The sequence below is a fragment of the Thunnus thynnus genome, chromosome 7, assembly GCF_963924715.1.
Source record: "Thunnus thynnus chromosome 7, fThuThy2.1, whole genome shotgun sequence".
Taxonomy (NCBI): domain Eukaryota; kingdom Metazoa; phylum Chordata; class Actinopteri; order Scombriformes; family Scombridae; genus Thunnus; species Thunnus thynnus.
In genome coordinates, this window is record NC_089523.1 from 10,213,921 (window position 1) to 10,229,201 (window position 15,281).

Sequence of the window (15,281 nt, forward strand, 5' to 3'; positions counted from 1 at the left end):
ATTTGATTAGCACTACACAGTATCTCAGACACTGTTTATCAGGTTGAAGAAACTCTGTGATGATTATCCTGCGGTGTTTTCAGACTAAAAGTGCACTGATCTGACCCAACATCAGCACATTACAGGCCAAAACTCAATGATATAACTATAAGCTATCAACACCAAGTATTTCAAGTATATTCATTTCTCTGTCTGACAATTGTTTTTTGAATGACTATCTAGTTTTGTTTTTAACAGAATGACACAGCAGTGCACCAAGGGACCCATTACATTGTCTCCCTTCAAAACTCTAGTACAGTTTGAGAGGATTTCAGTGAAAATGAATCAGTATTGTAATCATTTTGCTCCCATAAGAGACTGAAGTGAATGTCTTGTTTATGTCTACCTCATCTTCATGTAGTGCAGAGGGAACAGAGCAAAAGTATGTTGCCAGAGACACTTGTTGCAAATTGCTACTGTGAACCACTGCTGAGTAGATGAAGTGGTAGTTCCATTAAATGCCATTTAGGTATCTCCGACAGCGTAATAACTGTTTGTCCTGCCTGGTGATGCATCTGTGTGATGGGTTGGTTCGTGTAAAGTACTGTATGGTGATCAAAGTGGCTCAGTGAAATTGGCAAAGGCAGCATTAGCTCCTTGGCCTGAGGCGGAGTCCCTGCTGTAGCCACGCTGAGTTTGATGGTATCCAGTGCTCGTACATCTGTGGACCTGATAGGACTCACAAACACAACTTTTGTCAACTAGCAAAAACACTTTAACTGAAATTGGAGTGATTAATCCTCTCAATTCTACCACACTGATACCTAATTTTGCCATTTGCCAACTTCAGTGATCAAATTTGTTATGATATTACCTCATGAAATAATGGGAAATGGATGTTAGCTCAAGCTTTTTGGGATTTAATGAACAGAATAAAAGAGGAAGTTGTTTTTTAGGGTAGTGCAGACACAATGCAGACACAATGAGCACCTAGTTAATTACTCCTCTGAGAGCTGATTTCAAATTTTTTAAATTTATTTATTCATTTTTTAATAATGAGTGCAGGTGTGTGTCTGATGTTTTCCAAATATGTTTTGTCTTTTGTACTTTGCCTGCACTGACATCATAAAACTCAATATCATTGAATCACTAGATCATTTGAATGAATGCCAGTAGGCTCTGCTCAGTTACATGCAGCTCAGTGTAGCGTCATTGCTAAAGATAACTGTAGACAGAACAATGTTCACACTGAAAGAAGGGAGTTGAGTTATAATACGCAGTGGGTTGGAGGCCCGAAACAAATGCCCTTGTGTGATTGATTACACGCTACAAGCTAATGAGATAAACAGAGCCTGAATCGATTCAGTCGGGGAGGAATCATGCCAGAGGGGCATATGCAGCCGTGTGCAATGGCTGTATTGACACGCTCATATTCAAAGACCCAGAGAAAGAGACCAAGCTGCGCTTTTGGCTGAGAACAGAGCTGTGTCCTCTTCTGATGCACGGAGCTGCTTCGCCCACCACTGCAATCAGGGTCAGTGCTTCTCAAATCAAATGTTGGTTATGGGATCTGACAAATTGGGTACTTACCACTTAACAATCACTGCTAAGAAAACCTTTTTCCAGTCAAAGACAAACAAGACAAGGACTGTGTAGCAGGCAGTCATGCATTAACTGATGGGTAATGGAAGGCACCTTTAACTGTAGTTGGTGACAAAGAAAATTACAGTACGAGCATGGATGACCATCAGCCCAATTTAGGGACTATCTGCTGTAGCTGCCGCGGTCTTTGGCTCATTGGCTAATGACGGATCCGCTGATATTCCAAGTGCTGTGGTTAACCAATTAAAACCTTCATGCTTCACCAAGATGACTGTAAGAGGATAAGCAGGGCTGGACGCCATGTGTGATGTTGAGCATGTCTGAGCTGCGTGCAGTGACTCAGAATGAATGGAGGGCAGAGAGAGCGCGGGGCTTTGAGAGGAGGTGACAGTCTGGCCTTCTTCTCATCACATAATCATTAAGATTGCTGTTTTACTCATTCATGGCAATATAACATGCAATTTTGTTCTTCTGTTGAAGTTCAACAAAGATTTTGCTCATAGGCCCATAGTTTCCTGATGGATTAGTTTAAAGTAAAATACTTGTTTCAGGCACTTGGTTACACTTTGACAAAAGACTGCCATCCAGCCAAAAGAGTTACATTTTGATCACGTATCTTCATTTTTACCATGGATTCCAGCGCTGACATTTTTTTTAAACCTGGATTTACCACAGTCAAAGCTAAGCCCTTTGGTGCTCTCTGCTAAGCACAACAGCAGGAAAATACAAGTGGGATCATTGGGGACATTCAGAGGAGGTGTGTTTAATTGATTGCTCTATGATTGTGTCACTCAAGTCTTGTCTGCACACCAAAGGGCAGGAGGGGGTGAGTCATGGAATGGGGAAAGGGGGAAGTAGAAGAGAATCTGGCAGCATTTTTTTACACAGAGGACAAAGGGACGGCAGTGCCTGCGTTGCTTATGTGCTACTAAATACTTAGAGGCAAAACACCACATTCTATCAGTGTCCAGTTGCATAAAATTTCATTTGTTGTAGTGTTTGATCATAAGCCCTTGGGCAGGAAGGCAACAGGGGAACGGCAAGGTCGTCTTAATTCCTCCACAGACGAGCGTTTCACAGAAAAAGACTGGCTTCTGTTTTCATGTGCTTCCAGATTTGCCCTGTGAGGGTGACATTTCCTTTTGCTGCAAAGGATTTAGTGTGTGTGTGCGTGTGTCAACATTAGTCATAATATTTTTATATGCTTTTTTACCATTGGTAAAATAAACTTGAGAGGCATTTATTTAAAGGACTAGTATATGATTTAGTGGGATCTATTGACAGAAATGGAATATAATACTCATAAGCATGTTTGCATTATTGTATAATCACCTTAAAATAAGAATCATTGTATTTTCATTACCTTAGAATGAGCCCTTTATATCTACTTACAGAGCTTGCTATGTTGCACCGCCACATTTCTACAGTGGCCCAGAATGGACAAACCAAACACTGACTCTAGAGAGGGTCTTTCACGTTTTTCACTAGTTTGGCAGCCACCATAGGTTCTCTTGCACACTTGGAAGGGGAGGGGATGCCACTAAATCCGACACACTGGTCCTTTAATAGACAAGAACAAAAAATGCGCGGTCAATTACTGTAAATAATCAGTTAAGTTGAATTAAAGTTGTTAAGTTAAATATGTAAAAGAGTTAAATACAAGATTTTGCTACTGCTGCCTTACATTTTTCAGCCCAATATTTTAAACAGTGCTCACAGGAAGTCAGGCTGAGTGCTGTATAATTGGGCTAATAGCCTCCACAATGAAATCTCTGGTCTTTGATAATGTTTGATAAGTGATTTGCTAATGCAAATAGTTAAATGATGAGTTCATAATTCAGTGAAAAGCACTTTGTATAATTGTTTAAATAATATCCTCTTTGCTCATGCTTTTTTCAGTCATGTTCCAGGTGGTTAGTTTAAAAAAAAACCCACATAACAAGACAATGATCAACAGCTTGTGGTGAAAATCATTCTCAAATAAAACAAGAAGTTGTCGACTCCATGGCTCTTTGGCTGTTCACTATAATAGTGACATTGGTGATAATCATTTGATAGGTAGGGTCCAAATGTGGTTTCTAACATAGTGAATTCAACTACAGAGAGAGAAAACAAGCTCTTACACTATGTACAAAGCAGGAGAGAAGGATGAAAATCAATATGACTTCAGCCACGCCGTACTGCAAATGAAAAGCATGCATGCCACGATAATGGATATAGATTTCTGGGTGTGTGACTCATGTTTTATTCCCATGCAGGCAGTGCTGAAAAGATGATTGATAAGTGCTCGGACAGTGAGTGAATTTCTACATATTGTGACTTCCATTACAAGATGTTCAATCATTGTGGTAAGGCTAGAGAGATAACCACTTGGATCAAATTTTTTTGAGTGGACCATCCCTTTAATATAGCACAGCTACACATGCACAGTACTGAAATTGTGGTTTTCTTGAGTTTCAAATACCACTGCCAGAGCTGCCTGCTGCTATTCTTGTATAATTAGTTGCTGTCAAAGGGCAGGTAAAGACAGAATATAGATGAACTTTAGACTTCTGTTTAAACGGTGGGTGAGAAATAGCGAGAAAGGCAAACACTGTGTGGAAAAGGCAACAAGGAGTAAAGAGAGAAAGAGCAATATTACAATATTTACCATGCTGAGAGGAGCAGGATTGCAGCCTTGAGATGTCTCACATTGTTTGTAATCAGTAAGACACCCGCTCTGTATCAGGTGCGCTTTTATGTGTGTCAGCTTTTCATGGTGGTGTGTTTGTGTGAGGGTCACAATAATGTACAGCTGATACATTTGCAAGTTGTGTAAAATTTGAGGCTGTCTTGGATGCTGTTACCAGGATGATACCTGTGGTTGTCATAGAAGCTGTCTTACAATAATCTGGTCAGATGATGAAACATGGAAAATTAGCAATATGATGAGTTTTAATTTTCCTTATATTTCACAGGAATTCTTTTGACCACCTCAGTAAATTGTGTCATTGTTTGCAGCACAGTGGCTTTTTTTTGCTTTTTTTAAGTCAGCCATACATAAAGCAGCAACAACACTGTAGGTGTCACAGCCCTTGGCCTTTATCATCATTATTACCTCATCAGTTTCAGTGTGGAAGCTAGTTAGCCTAGCTAGCTAGCCTTGACTTAGAGCGGAGTGGAACACAAACTTAATGCCACGATGGATCCTCCCAAACATTGAAGGTTGTTAAGGGGCAGATGTTTGAAATAATAATCATATATAACCCATGCCATCTTGTTGACAAAGGGGAACAAAATTTCTTGTATCAGCATTTGCAGACTATTCAGGGCTATGATGCGCTCCACTGTGACACATTTCCATAGCAGCTTTCCATAGAAGCTTGGACAGCATTTCCAGTAATATGTCAAAAAAGTTTTATTCTCTTTTGAAAAAGGGAAAAATGTGCCCAACAGCTGCAGTATCATTATAGTTTATATTTCCATACACAAAAGAGTGAGAAGAAATTTCAATTCAACTTTTAAGTTTTTGATTTGAGAAAATATATTCCGTTGCTTCTCAACTTTGTTTGGGATGAAATTATGCTCTTTTGTGGCCACTGCACCATGGATGAATAAATTCTGCTCTATCATCTGCACTCTGAATCCTCACCTCTGTAGTCAGAGATAAAAATGTGGCATCAGCTTTGTTGCATCAAATCAAATAGATTGAAACGCCATCTCACAGCTGATCCAAAAGTCAAGTTCCCTTCTCTCTGCTTTCTGGAAAGAAATGTAAAACCCTAATTCAGAGGAGAATGGCATCAAAAAGAAGAAGTGTGACTACTTTCTTCACACAACATTTCTAAATCCCAAGTCAGAAGCTATATTTTCAAAATTCCATCAATTTTCAGTGCATTTCTCTTCCCTTGGATCTCTGAAAATATGAACTAAATAGAAGAATTTGCTATTGTACTTGCGTTGGCTGGACTGTTAACCATCAGGAGCTGAGCCCAGATTCCTCTCCATCAAAATAGCTTTAAAAACATGCTCCTAAATAGACTGTTTTCATGCATTTTTTCTTGCATGTGAGGGCTACACATTGCTTAAAAATGTGAAAATTGGAGAAAGAGGGTTTGGATTTGATTTACCATATAATCTGCACATGAATACTCCAGCCACTAGAATGTCTAAAACCAAAGTGAGCATCATATCAGATACCTACTACCATTATTACTAGGCCTACATGATGGAAAATCCTCAAAACCCTTCATACAATGGCAATTTCACAAATGAGATTTTAAAACAGCTAAATACTCAGATTGACTGAGTAAACTGTCATAATTTGGTTGCAAAATCATTGCTGATGGACTTACTTGATATCAACCACATGACCACTATCATTGACACCTGACACTGAACTACAGTGATGTGTGTGTAACATATCTAAATCATTTAGATTCAGTGTTTATTTCCTGGTTTAATCTGAGCCGACTTTTTAAACTGACTAACATTATCAGCTCAGGTAGTAGCCTAAAGTTTTGTTTTATTGAAGCTGTGGTAACTTAGATGTCAATGTATCACATGATCAGAAAAAAAATTGGATTGGTCATAAAACTTGCCTTTGGTGTTATCACTGTTTGTAGGACTACCAGACTGATAAAAAATAAAACTTTATGGCTATCTAACACAAGACTAGCCTAGTTTGGTGTCGCTAGCCAAGAGGAGGCACAACTAAGCTATCATGATTAACGGTTTAGCTGGCTACAGTGCAATGCAAACTACGTTAGCTGTATATCACTTATGCTCTGCTCATATCATGTTCACATAACTTGGAACTCATACAGACATTTATACACCTTGTTTTCCTGGCTCAGCATGAGAGGATGTTTGTGCCATATATTAATTTCAGCGCTCAGGCCAGGCGACATCCATGTTTGTTTGTTTGTTGTTTACAGTGAAAAGACTCACAGGATGGCTTGTACCTTCTTTCTGTCAGTGTGCCCTCACAACGCATCGCTTTATCACTTCAGCCATCTTCATACATTTCCATTTTGACTTTGTTCAAACTAATACGTGTTTTACATTTTATACTGCTTGTTAGAAAATGTGCAGTATTTGCAGATTTTCAGTAATTACAGTATCTTTGCAATATTTTATTTTATGTATTAGTCATTCAGTGCAGTCAATGAGCACAACAGCAGAATAATAACAATACAAGAACAATGAAATCAAATTCTGAATCTGCAGGCATAACATCAAAAACAACAAACATTCAAACAGCTGCTGAGCATATTAAAAGTTCATGATACACGATGTAATGCCATGATGTCATAAAAGATCCTGCAAATAAAAGAATATAAAGGGGAATCGAGGAAACATTTTCAAACATTGTACCTCATCTTACAAATAACTATTTTATCAATGATCAGTCTTCTGTTGCATCCCTATATATGTTCCAATCTAGACTGATAAATATGTTTCCTTCAGTTCAAAATTTTACCATCAAAACTGCTATCCCAAGCAAAGGAAAGACCTTTGGTTGTTTAATTTGGAGGACTTGTTGGAGAAACTGCATGACCTAATACTGTGTACCTCGTGTTGCCATACAGCTGCTTAAATGAATCTTAAAATTTCTGTTGAGTCTTGGTGCTTTGGTTTGTCCTCAAAGCTGTGTAATGAGAGGTTAGTGAGGCTGCACCCAGCGATAGCGACAGGCTACGTCAGCCAGGGGGGCTAAATCTAAGAAGGTTTAAGCCATTTAAATAAAGAGGAAAGGGTATCCTTTAAAGTGTGGCTGGCGTTAAGCTTCACACAAATCTGATAAGTGCGCTGTGCCCAAAGTAGCTTCGCATAAACCGATCTTATGGCAGCAGGCGGGCATAATGTGAAATGCTCCAATGTGTTATGATTTTCTCAAGCAAGAACACAAGAAAGAAGTGCCAGACACTCAAATACAAATACAGTATTGATCATTAAGTCAGTGCAACATTATAGAACCAGTTTTAGAGACACCCTGTCATCTCTGGAGACATGCAACAGCATTCTGCTTTGTTAACCGCCCAATCGATAAAATCCTATTCACACTTTTTCTTATCGGTGACAGGCAGAGGTAATTAGTGTTGTTGAGAGCTCACTGGGATCTAACTAGAATATAACAGAATATTTTTCAGCCAAATTGTAGCATAGGTATGAAATGAACGATTAAGAGTGTCTATACAATAAAATTAAATGTGATGCATCCAGTGATTTAGGTTTGTTCATGTATATATTGAGCTAAATGAGCCTTATGCTAATGAAAGCTGTTAAAAATCACATGGAAAAAAAACTGTTCAAGCTTTATGGTTTTTTTGACTGATTCTAAACACTAATGACTCATTGTTTTAATGTGTCTCATCCTGAACCTGACTATTTCTATTTAGTGTGGTGCCCTGTCACATTTGTGTAACCTCTCTTTTTCATAATTGTGCAGTCATGAGTCACTAACACCTACACAAGAGTGATCAAAGATAACATTGATAATAAATATGAGGCAGGCTGTGAAATGTGCACCTATATCCCAATCAAGACAATAAAAAACAAATAAGCCCTCAAAACAGTGTTTATTCTGCAAGCAGTGACTGTATGGTATTGTGAGAGCATGGCATGAGAGGATATCCCTTTATCAAAAATCCCTGATGGTACAAAGGAAGAAAAAAGACAAAGGATGAACATTTTCCTCCGGCTCAGATTAGCAAACACAGCACGTAGCCTACAGAGATACAAACACAGAGTTTTCTCACCGTCGAATTATGACAGGAAATGTTAACTCAAATCTATTTGCCCAAGGTAACATCTCAAGGTTAAGAGATGCCACACACAATGTCTTTATTCTGTAAAAGAATGCCTGCTTCTAAAGACCACCTGAGCCATTTCTTTTCTCCAGGGCATCAACCTACATCCATCCAGCCTTTCAATAAGACCAGCAGTGTGTATGGGCCTCCGTTCTGCCTGAAAGCGCTGAGGTTGATTCAAGACACAGTGTCAGCTGCTGAGCCTCCTGTGCACTGCTGTTGGAGGTCATTGTGAACATGCAGGTGTTTTCTCACATGGTATCACCTTGACACAGGCATCCCTGATTTCACTGGGACATAATGTAATTGCAACATAGTCTGGCGTTAGGAAGACATAGCTGAAGCAGGGGATGAACAGACAAGAGGCAATACGCCCAGACCCTATTACTCGGGCATAGGGAGGAGTAGAGAGTAACCTTATCTGCAGATGAACCTTTGCTAGTATGTGAGAGGTTAATTCAATGTCATGCCAGGGAGATAGACAGGGTCCATTCCATTGCCTCATTTGGGAGATAAAGGAGAGATGGTATCGCTTCTCATCGAGGGAGAAGAAAGGCAATTTGTCTATGGATTTATAGCTAATTGTAGATGCATGAAATCCAAAAGAAAGCTTACACATTTCAAGTTGAAAATGAAGTGCCATCCACAAGTAATCCTCTGTTTCAGAAGTTTCAGAATAACAAGCTCAGAGAAATTTATATTATTTTTTTTCACAGCTTTTTTATTATTAAGGGATTGCCATGTTGTCTATAGATTATGATGCATTAATCTAAATTACATTTACAGTACTGCATTCATTTCCCAAAGGTGTGAGAAACACGTAACATAAGCCGGGATGCTCAGCAGCTCCAGTGCTGAAAGAGGGAGAAGAGATGAGAGCCTCATTTGTGCTCTTCTGTTCCCTATGAGAATAGACTTCTGATGCGTTAGGATTTCTTCAACCGCTGCAGCTGCAAAACACATCTGGGCTCCATTTTTTATTGAAACTGCTGTCAAAGCTGTGCAGCTAGTATGTAATCTTGACTTATATTTGACACTTGAAGAGAGGTTGAGTGTGCAGGGCCAGTGTGTCCAAAGACCAAGAGACTTAAAGTCTGCACAGACCTGAAATATCCAAGTCTGAGCTGTCACAAACTTTCCATCACAGGACCCCAATCTGACAGATTCTGTGAAATTTTTATCTGAAAGCTTGTATAGTTATTTTGAGTAACATTTCCCTGAGAAAATCTTTGCCACTCAACTCCTGACATATGTTTAGAGCAGTGTTGGAAGAAGTATTCAGATCCTTTACTTAAGTAAAAGTACCATTACAGCAATGTAAAAATACTCCATTACAAGTGAAAGTCCTGCATGAAAAATCCTAGTTAAGTAAAAGTACATAAGTATTAGCAGCTTGATGTAGTCAAAGTATTGCAGTAAAAGTAGTGGTTTCATCCCTCTGACAGATATATTATTATACATGACATCATTAGATTATTAATACTGAAGCATCAGTGTTTGAGCAGAATGTTACTGTTGTAGCTGCTGGAGGTGGAGCTAGTTTGAACTACTTTATGTACAGTTAGCTAGTTTAGTCCAGTGGTTCCCAACCTAGGGGCCTGGCCCCTCCAAAGGGTCACCAGATAAATCTGAGAGGTCATCAGATGATTAATGGGAGGAGAGAAGAAAAAAACAAAATTCCGATACACAAATCTGTTTTTGTTTTTTTGACTTTTCCCTAATCTTTGATTGTTGTTGAAATATTGGATCATTTGAACTTTTATTGAAATGAAACCATGTGAGAAGTTTAGAGGGAAAAATCACTATTTGGTGGAGCTGTTAACCACTCATAAACATCTGAAATGTGACCTCGACTACACACTACTTTTTGTAAGATGTCAAAAGCCAAAAACATTGGAAACCACTGGTTTAATCTTCAACAATGTGTTGTGTTTTAAAAGCTTGTTATATTATCCATTGTGTCAAATTTTCATCTGAATAGTAACTAAAGCTGTCAAATAAATGTAGTGGAGTAGAAAGTACAATATTTCTGTCTGAAATGTAGTGTTGTGGAAGTATAAAGTAGCATCAAATGGAAATACTCAAGTAAAGTACATGTACCTCAAAACTATACTTAAGTACAGTACTTGAGTAAATGTACCTTGTTACTTTCCACCACTGGCTTAGAGCCGCTGCCAGCTAAACAAAGATATGAAAAACTAACTTATATAAAATGACATGTTCTCAAAACCTGTCGTACTGTTGGTGAAAAATGTCTGCTACCTTTCCTGCAAAAAGGAAGTATCTGACAGAATATAAAAACTGGCCAGCATGATTGTTGTCTTTTGTAGATTTCATCCTTTTCAGATTACTCCACATAACATTAATCCTAATTCACTTGCTTCCGTTGGTGCACTTTTTTAAAAAGCGGAGCCTGTTCCACAAATTACCAGAAGATCAGTCATCAGTGACATAGGGTAGTACAGCTTGTATTTAACTTTTTCCTCGACAAACATGGAAATTTATACAAGTGAGCATTGATAAATGCATCACTTGGGCTAACATGATCTCCTGGAATATCCTGTCTCTTTAAGGCCCCACTCCTGATGAGCCCACTCTGTTCTGATTTGGTAGCTTCTGGAGGATACTTAAACAAACAGTTTTAGTAGGATTTTGCTTCTTTTTCTCGTTCTCTAATCGAAATAGAGACGTCTCAAATACATTTACTATAATACTCGATAAACTAATACTGTTCGAGCAGAGATCTGATGAAATATGTGAGTGGACAACCCATGGAGCAACCTTAGCATCAAAGGCTACAGAACAAAGAGCCATTTCTGGTCATGCACAAACGATATAATGTCGGTTCAATGGGAAAGTGTGGTAACTTTTGACTTGCAGAGCATTTTTACATGTTCACCTCATGTTTTGGGACTTTGACCATGTTTAACCCCTGGGACACACTGGATGCGTGAGCAGCGCGTGTGCTTTTCATGCTTTTCATTTCGGCGCCCATGTTAACAGGTTAGAGCAGCTGCTGCGTTGCTTCATCTAGAGATTCGAGGTCTCGCCTATTTTCTCCGTGTGACGCGCGGTTCTCAGCAGAAATAGACAGGGACCACGATAGAAAGATAGGGCTGCCAGTGGCAGAAGCACCGCAGCAGACACGCTTCCAGTGTGGGCGCTACAAGCGTGAGAGACGCAGCAGTTCAGCGACGCACACGCACTGCTGAGGTTCACGCATCCAGTGTGTCCCAGGCGTAACATAGACATCCGACATTAAAACAGTATATAAATGACAGAAAATCACAAAAAGCATGTTACATCCCCTTTAAAACTCTAAGAATCTGGTCCTGTCCATATTGGACATGGTGCCAGAGCTCTACCAGAGCTGCAGCCTGTCCAGCAAGACTTGTCTGTCTTTTGTGCTGTACATCCACAGAAGCTGATGGATGGCGGACTAAGGACAGAGGCCCTCACTCCATTCATCAAAACCAGACAACCTCTTCGGGTCTGGTGGCCTCAGTGACAAATGAGCACCTCCTGGGGGGGTGAGAAGGGTAGGAGCTCTGGAAGAAGTCCCAGCTTGGTCAAACAGGAGAGACCGCTTATATTTGATCCATATGTTCTCCCCTGGACACTTATTATGCTTACAGTTCATAAAACGCCTCTGAACTTTTTTGTCTTCAGCAGTGAATTGCATGACAAATTGCTCTTTGCACTTTAAGCTCGGTTCAATAACGCTTCAAATTGGTACTTAAAAGTGTGCAGTGAGAATGAGACAGATGTGGCTGAAGGAGGCTGCGGAGACTTGTGTCCATGGAGACTTATCTATGTAAATCACATTTTGTATTTAGAACCGTAAGGAAGCAGGCAGTAGGGAGAAATGATTCTATTTGAAGCCCCGTATCAACTGGAGGCTCCGATTCATGTTGTTAGAAGTCTGTTGAAATGGGAGGAGAGTGCGCTGGTCAGAGGGGAAGAAAAGACCCATTAAGTTACACGTCTAGCCAGGAAACAGGAATAATGCACTTTCCTTTCAGAACGCTGTAAAGTCCTCTGAAAAATGATTGCTTTTTTAAATATCCTAATTCACCTATTATGTGCGCTACACTGAGCAGTAACAGATTTGAAATGTAGCGGAGCCACTTTTAAACCTTTGCTCAAAAATAATAATTTGCTCTCTATATATTTGTATACCCTCAGAAGACAGATTACTGTATTGAATTAACTGCTAAACCTTATAAAACTGTCCATTTTACACATTTATGTAACAGTTTCATATAGCTCATAAATACATTTTGGAAAAAAAGTGATCATTCAAGGGGCTTTATGGCTTTCTTTACCACCAGACAAATGTGGCTCTGCCTGGAAATTAGATTGTACATTGTGAAACAGCAGCATAGAAGCTGTCGAAGTGTTACATACTGTAAAACTACAACATTTCCTTAGTGCTCCAAGAGCTCCATCCAACACATTGCACGTCCACACACAGAGAATGAGGCCACGAAGATTGAAATGTATGATGTTCAATTCAGTTGCTGTATGCACAGACAAGCAATAGAGAGTATCTCATGTTCACTAAAAGCTACATAGTTTAAATCTTGTTGGTCTGTCAATATTTGTATCATGCACCAAGAAATAGCACAGAACAGCAAAAGGGAGACACTCCATTATCACTTACATATCTTATCCAAGGGCACCTTGTTTGTGATTGATGAGGGAGCAGTCCGTTTATTTGTCTTGCTCACCATTGTTATTACAGCTACTGTGTGGATTCTCATCAGTCATGTGTTAGTCACATTTTCAATTCTTCATGCCTCTTAAATTTACAAATATTTACCGTAAAATGAAGATTTCCATCGCTATGGCATTTTATAGCGTATTTAATGTGCTGTTTATCAGTCTTGGTTGGCAGTCTTTCTTATAGCTTTACCTTGTGAGAGTATCTCCATCATGCTCCGTGACAGCTCAACACTCAAACTCGATTCTATTATACTTTTATCTGTATAATTGTCTGCATATTTTATATTTTTATTTACAGGGTGGCTGCTGTTGACCTAGTCAAACAATTGCCCACTTTCACATTCAGCAGGCAGATAATTGGGAGTCGTTTTTCTGGTCCACTGAGGAATGTCAGTCCAATACTCAGTTTATTTGTAGCTGTGCTATAGTCTCCACCAACTACTGGATGCTAACTTGTGATGCAAGTAGTCAGACAAACAAAATTAGTACCTTGTCAAAAGCAGACCGTCTGGGCAAATAGCGTACAGTAGGTTTTTCAGAGCTGCTTTGCTGAAAATGTCTCCCAACAGGGGTTAGGGTCATTTAGAATAAAACCTTAATAATGAAGTAGAGGAGAGAAGAGAACTACTGGCTGATAATTCTTATTTTTGGCATTATGAGCAACCTTTTCACATTAGTAATTTCAGTAATTTTACCCAGCGTTCAAAATATTGATTAATAAAGGTTTAAATTTATATTTGAGGGATAAAACTTGTCAGTGTCTCTGGCTTCACAAAGGCTGAGCTGATCCGCCTCCATTTACATGTCAAGAGAGGAGCTGTGTGTGCACATGCACATACTCACACACTCAAGGACATACATCATGCACGCACACACACATACACACACACACACACATACACACACTGGCTTAATTATGAACTGACTTTGACTCTGACTTTCATTTTGCAGCTTAAGCCATCCGTGCCCCAAATGCAAAGGAATCCATAAAAACTCTTAAACTTCCCAAGATAATTTTATAATTCTTATCACCAGTGGCTGTGATGTGTCTCTGTGTAGTTATAAGATATTTTTTTTCCCTCTGCATTTGTTTTATGAAGACTGATTTGCAAATCTTGTTTGGTCTGATGTTTGCACATGTTATTGATTTTTGCTGAGTGCTCAGGGTTGTAAATAATCACAGTGGATATATTGCCTTTGATGCAAATTTAGCTTTGTTTACTGAGACAGAGCTGTTTAATTGCACTTTGTGCTTAGTGCTCACAGCTGTGTAGCTTCATATGGAAATTTATTGGATTTGAGAAATTTGTTTAGTTTAATTGAATTTTGTGCTTGGCTCTGTTTTGTTTGATAAAGATTATTAAGAAACTGCATTATCATTAACAATGTATGACACAGCATTTACATCATACAGTACTTTCTGACCATAATGTTGCACTTTAGTGTTAAGATTCTGTTTTTGGAAGCATTTCATTTTTTTCTCTTTTTTTGTTGATGACTGCACAGTTTTATAATGTGCATAAAAACAACTGCAGTGTAGTGCAATCTAGTATTGGGAAGAGGAAACCAGCTGAGAGGAGCCAATCTTTCTTCATAAGATGAAATGTATCTCAGAGTGATTTGAAACTGATCGAAAACTCCAGTTGTTTGTTAGTTGCCTGCAGACCCTCTCATTTTCACTCCTGTTGTGCATCTTAACAATAACTTTGTATGCTTTTCAGGTTGCCTCTCATTTTCACTTTCACAGAGAAAAGTTTGAAATCAAAACTGATAACTAGACTCCCTTGCAACTGCAGCCTGTCAGTTGTTTTCAAAATGTTCAAGGTAAAATTTTCAAAGTAAGTTTCCCAAACCCTTGGAAATGACAGGAAAATGCTTCTGTTGCAAGAAATTTAAAGTTCATGTGTTTGCCAAGCTTAAGTATGTGTGAGCAGACTGTATTATATTGGAAGGAGTACACTCCTTACCTGCTGATAAATGTTTCCACTATGTGCTGCAGGCACAAAAAATTCGGAAATGGAGGCCGAACACCACAGTTACCCCTTTGAGATCAGATAAAAGAGTAAGCTTTAGACCTCCATGCCCTCCAATTCAATGTCAGTCGTTCACACTGAGGCCAGTTTTTCTGCAGTAACACTGTGGAGAATTCTAGGTCTCATAGCCACCGCCACAGTACATCCTATC

General features: G+C 39.1%; 1 protein-coding gene across 6 annotated transcripts in view; it reads left to right on the top strand.

The window, feature by feature from the left end:
- The window catches only part of b3gat1a (beta-1,3-glucuronyltransferase 1 (glucuronosyltransferase P) a), an 88,843-nt gene that overhangs the window by 24,264 nt on the left and 49,298 nt on the right, over positions 1–15,281 (top strand). The window contains exon 1 of one of the 6 annotated variants that reach the window (XM_067594239.1): positions 1,282–1,513. The exons of the other annotated variants lie outside the window; for them this stretch is intronic. The gene's annotated coding sequence lies outside the window, so the exon portion shown is untranslated. Of the gene's footprint in view, positions 1–1,281; positions 1,514–15,281 lie in introns of those variants that run through there. 6 annotated transcript variants of the gene reach the window in all.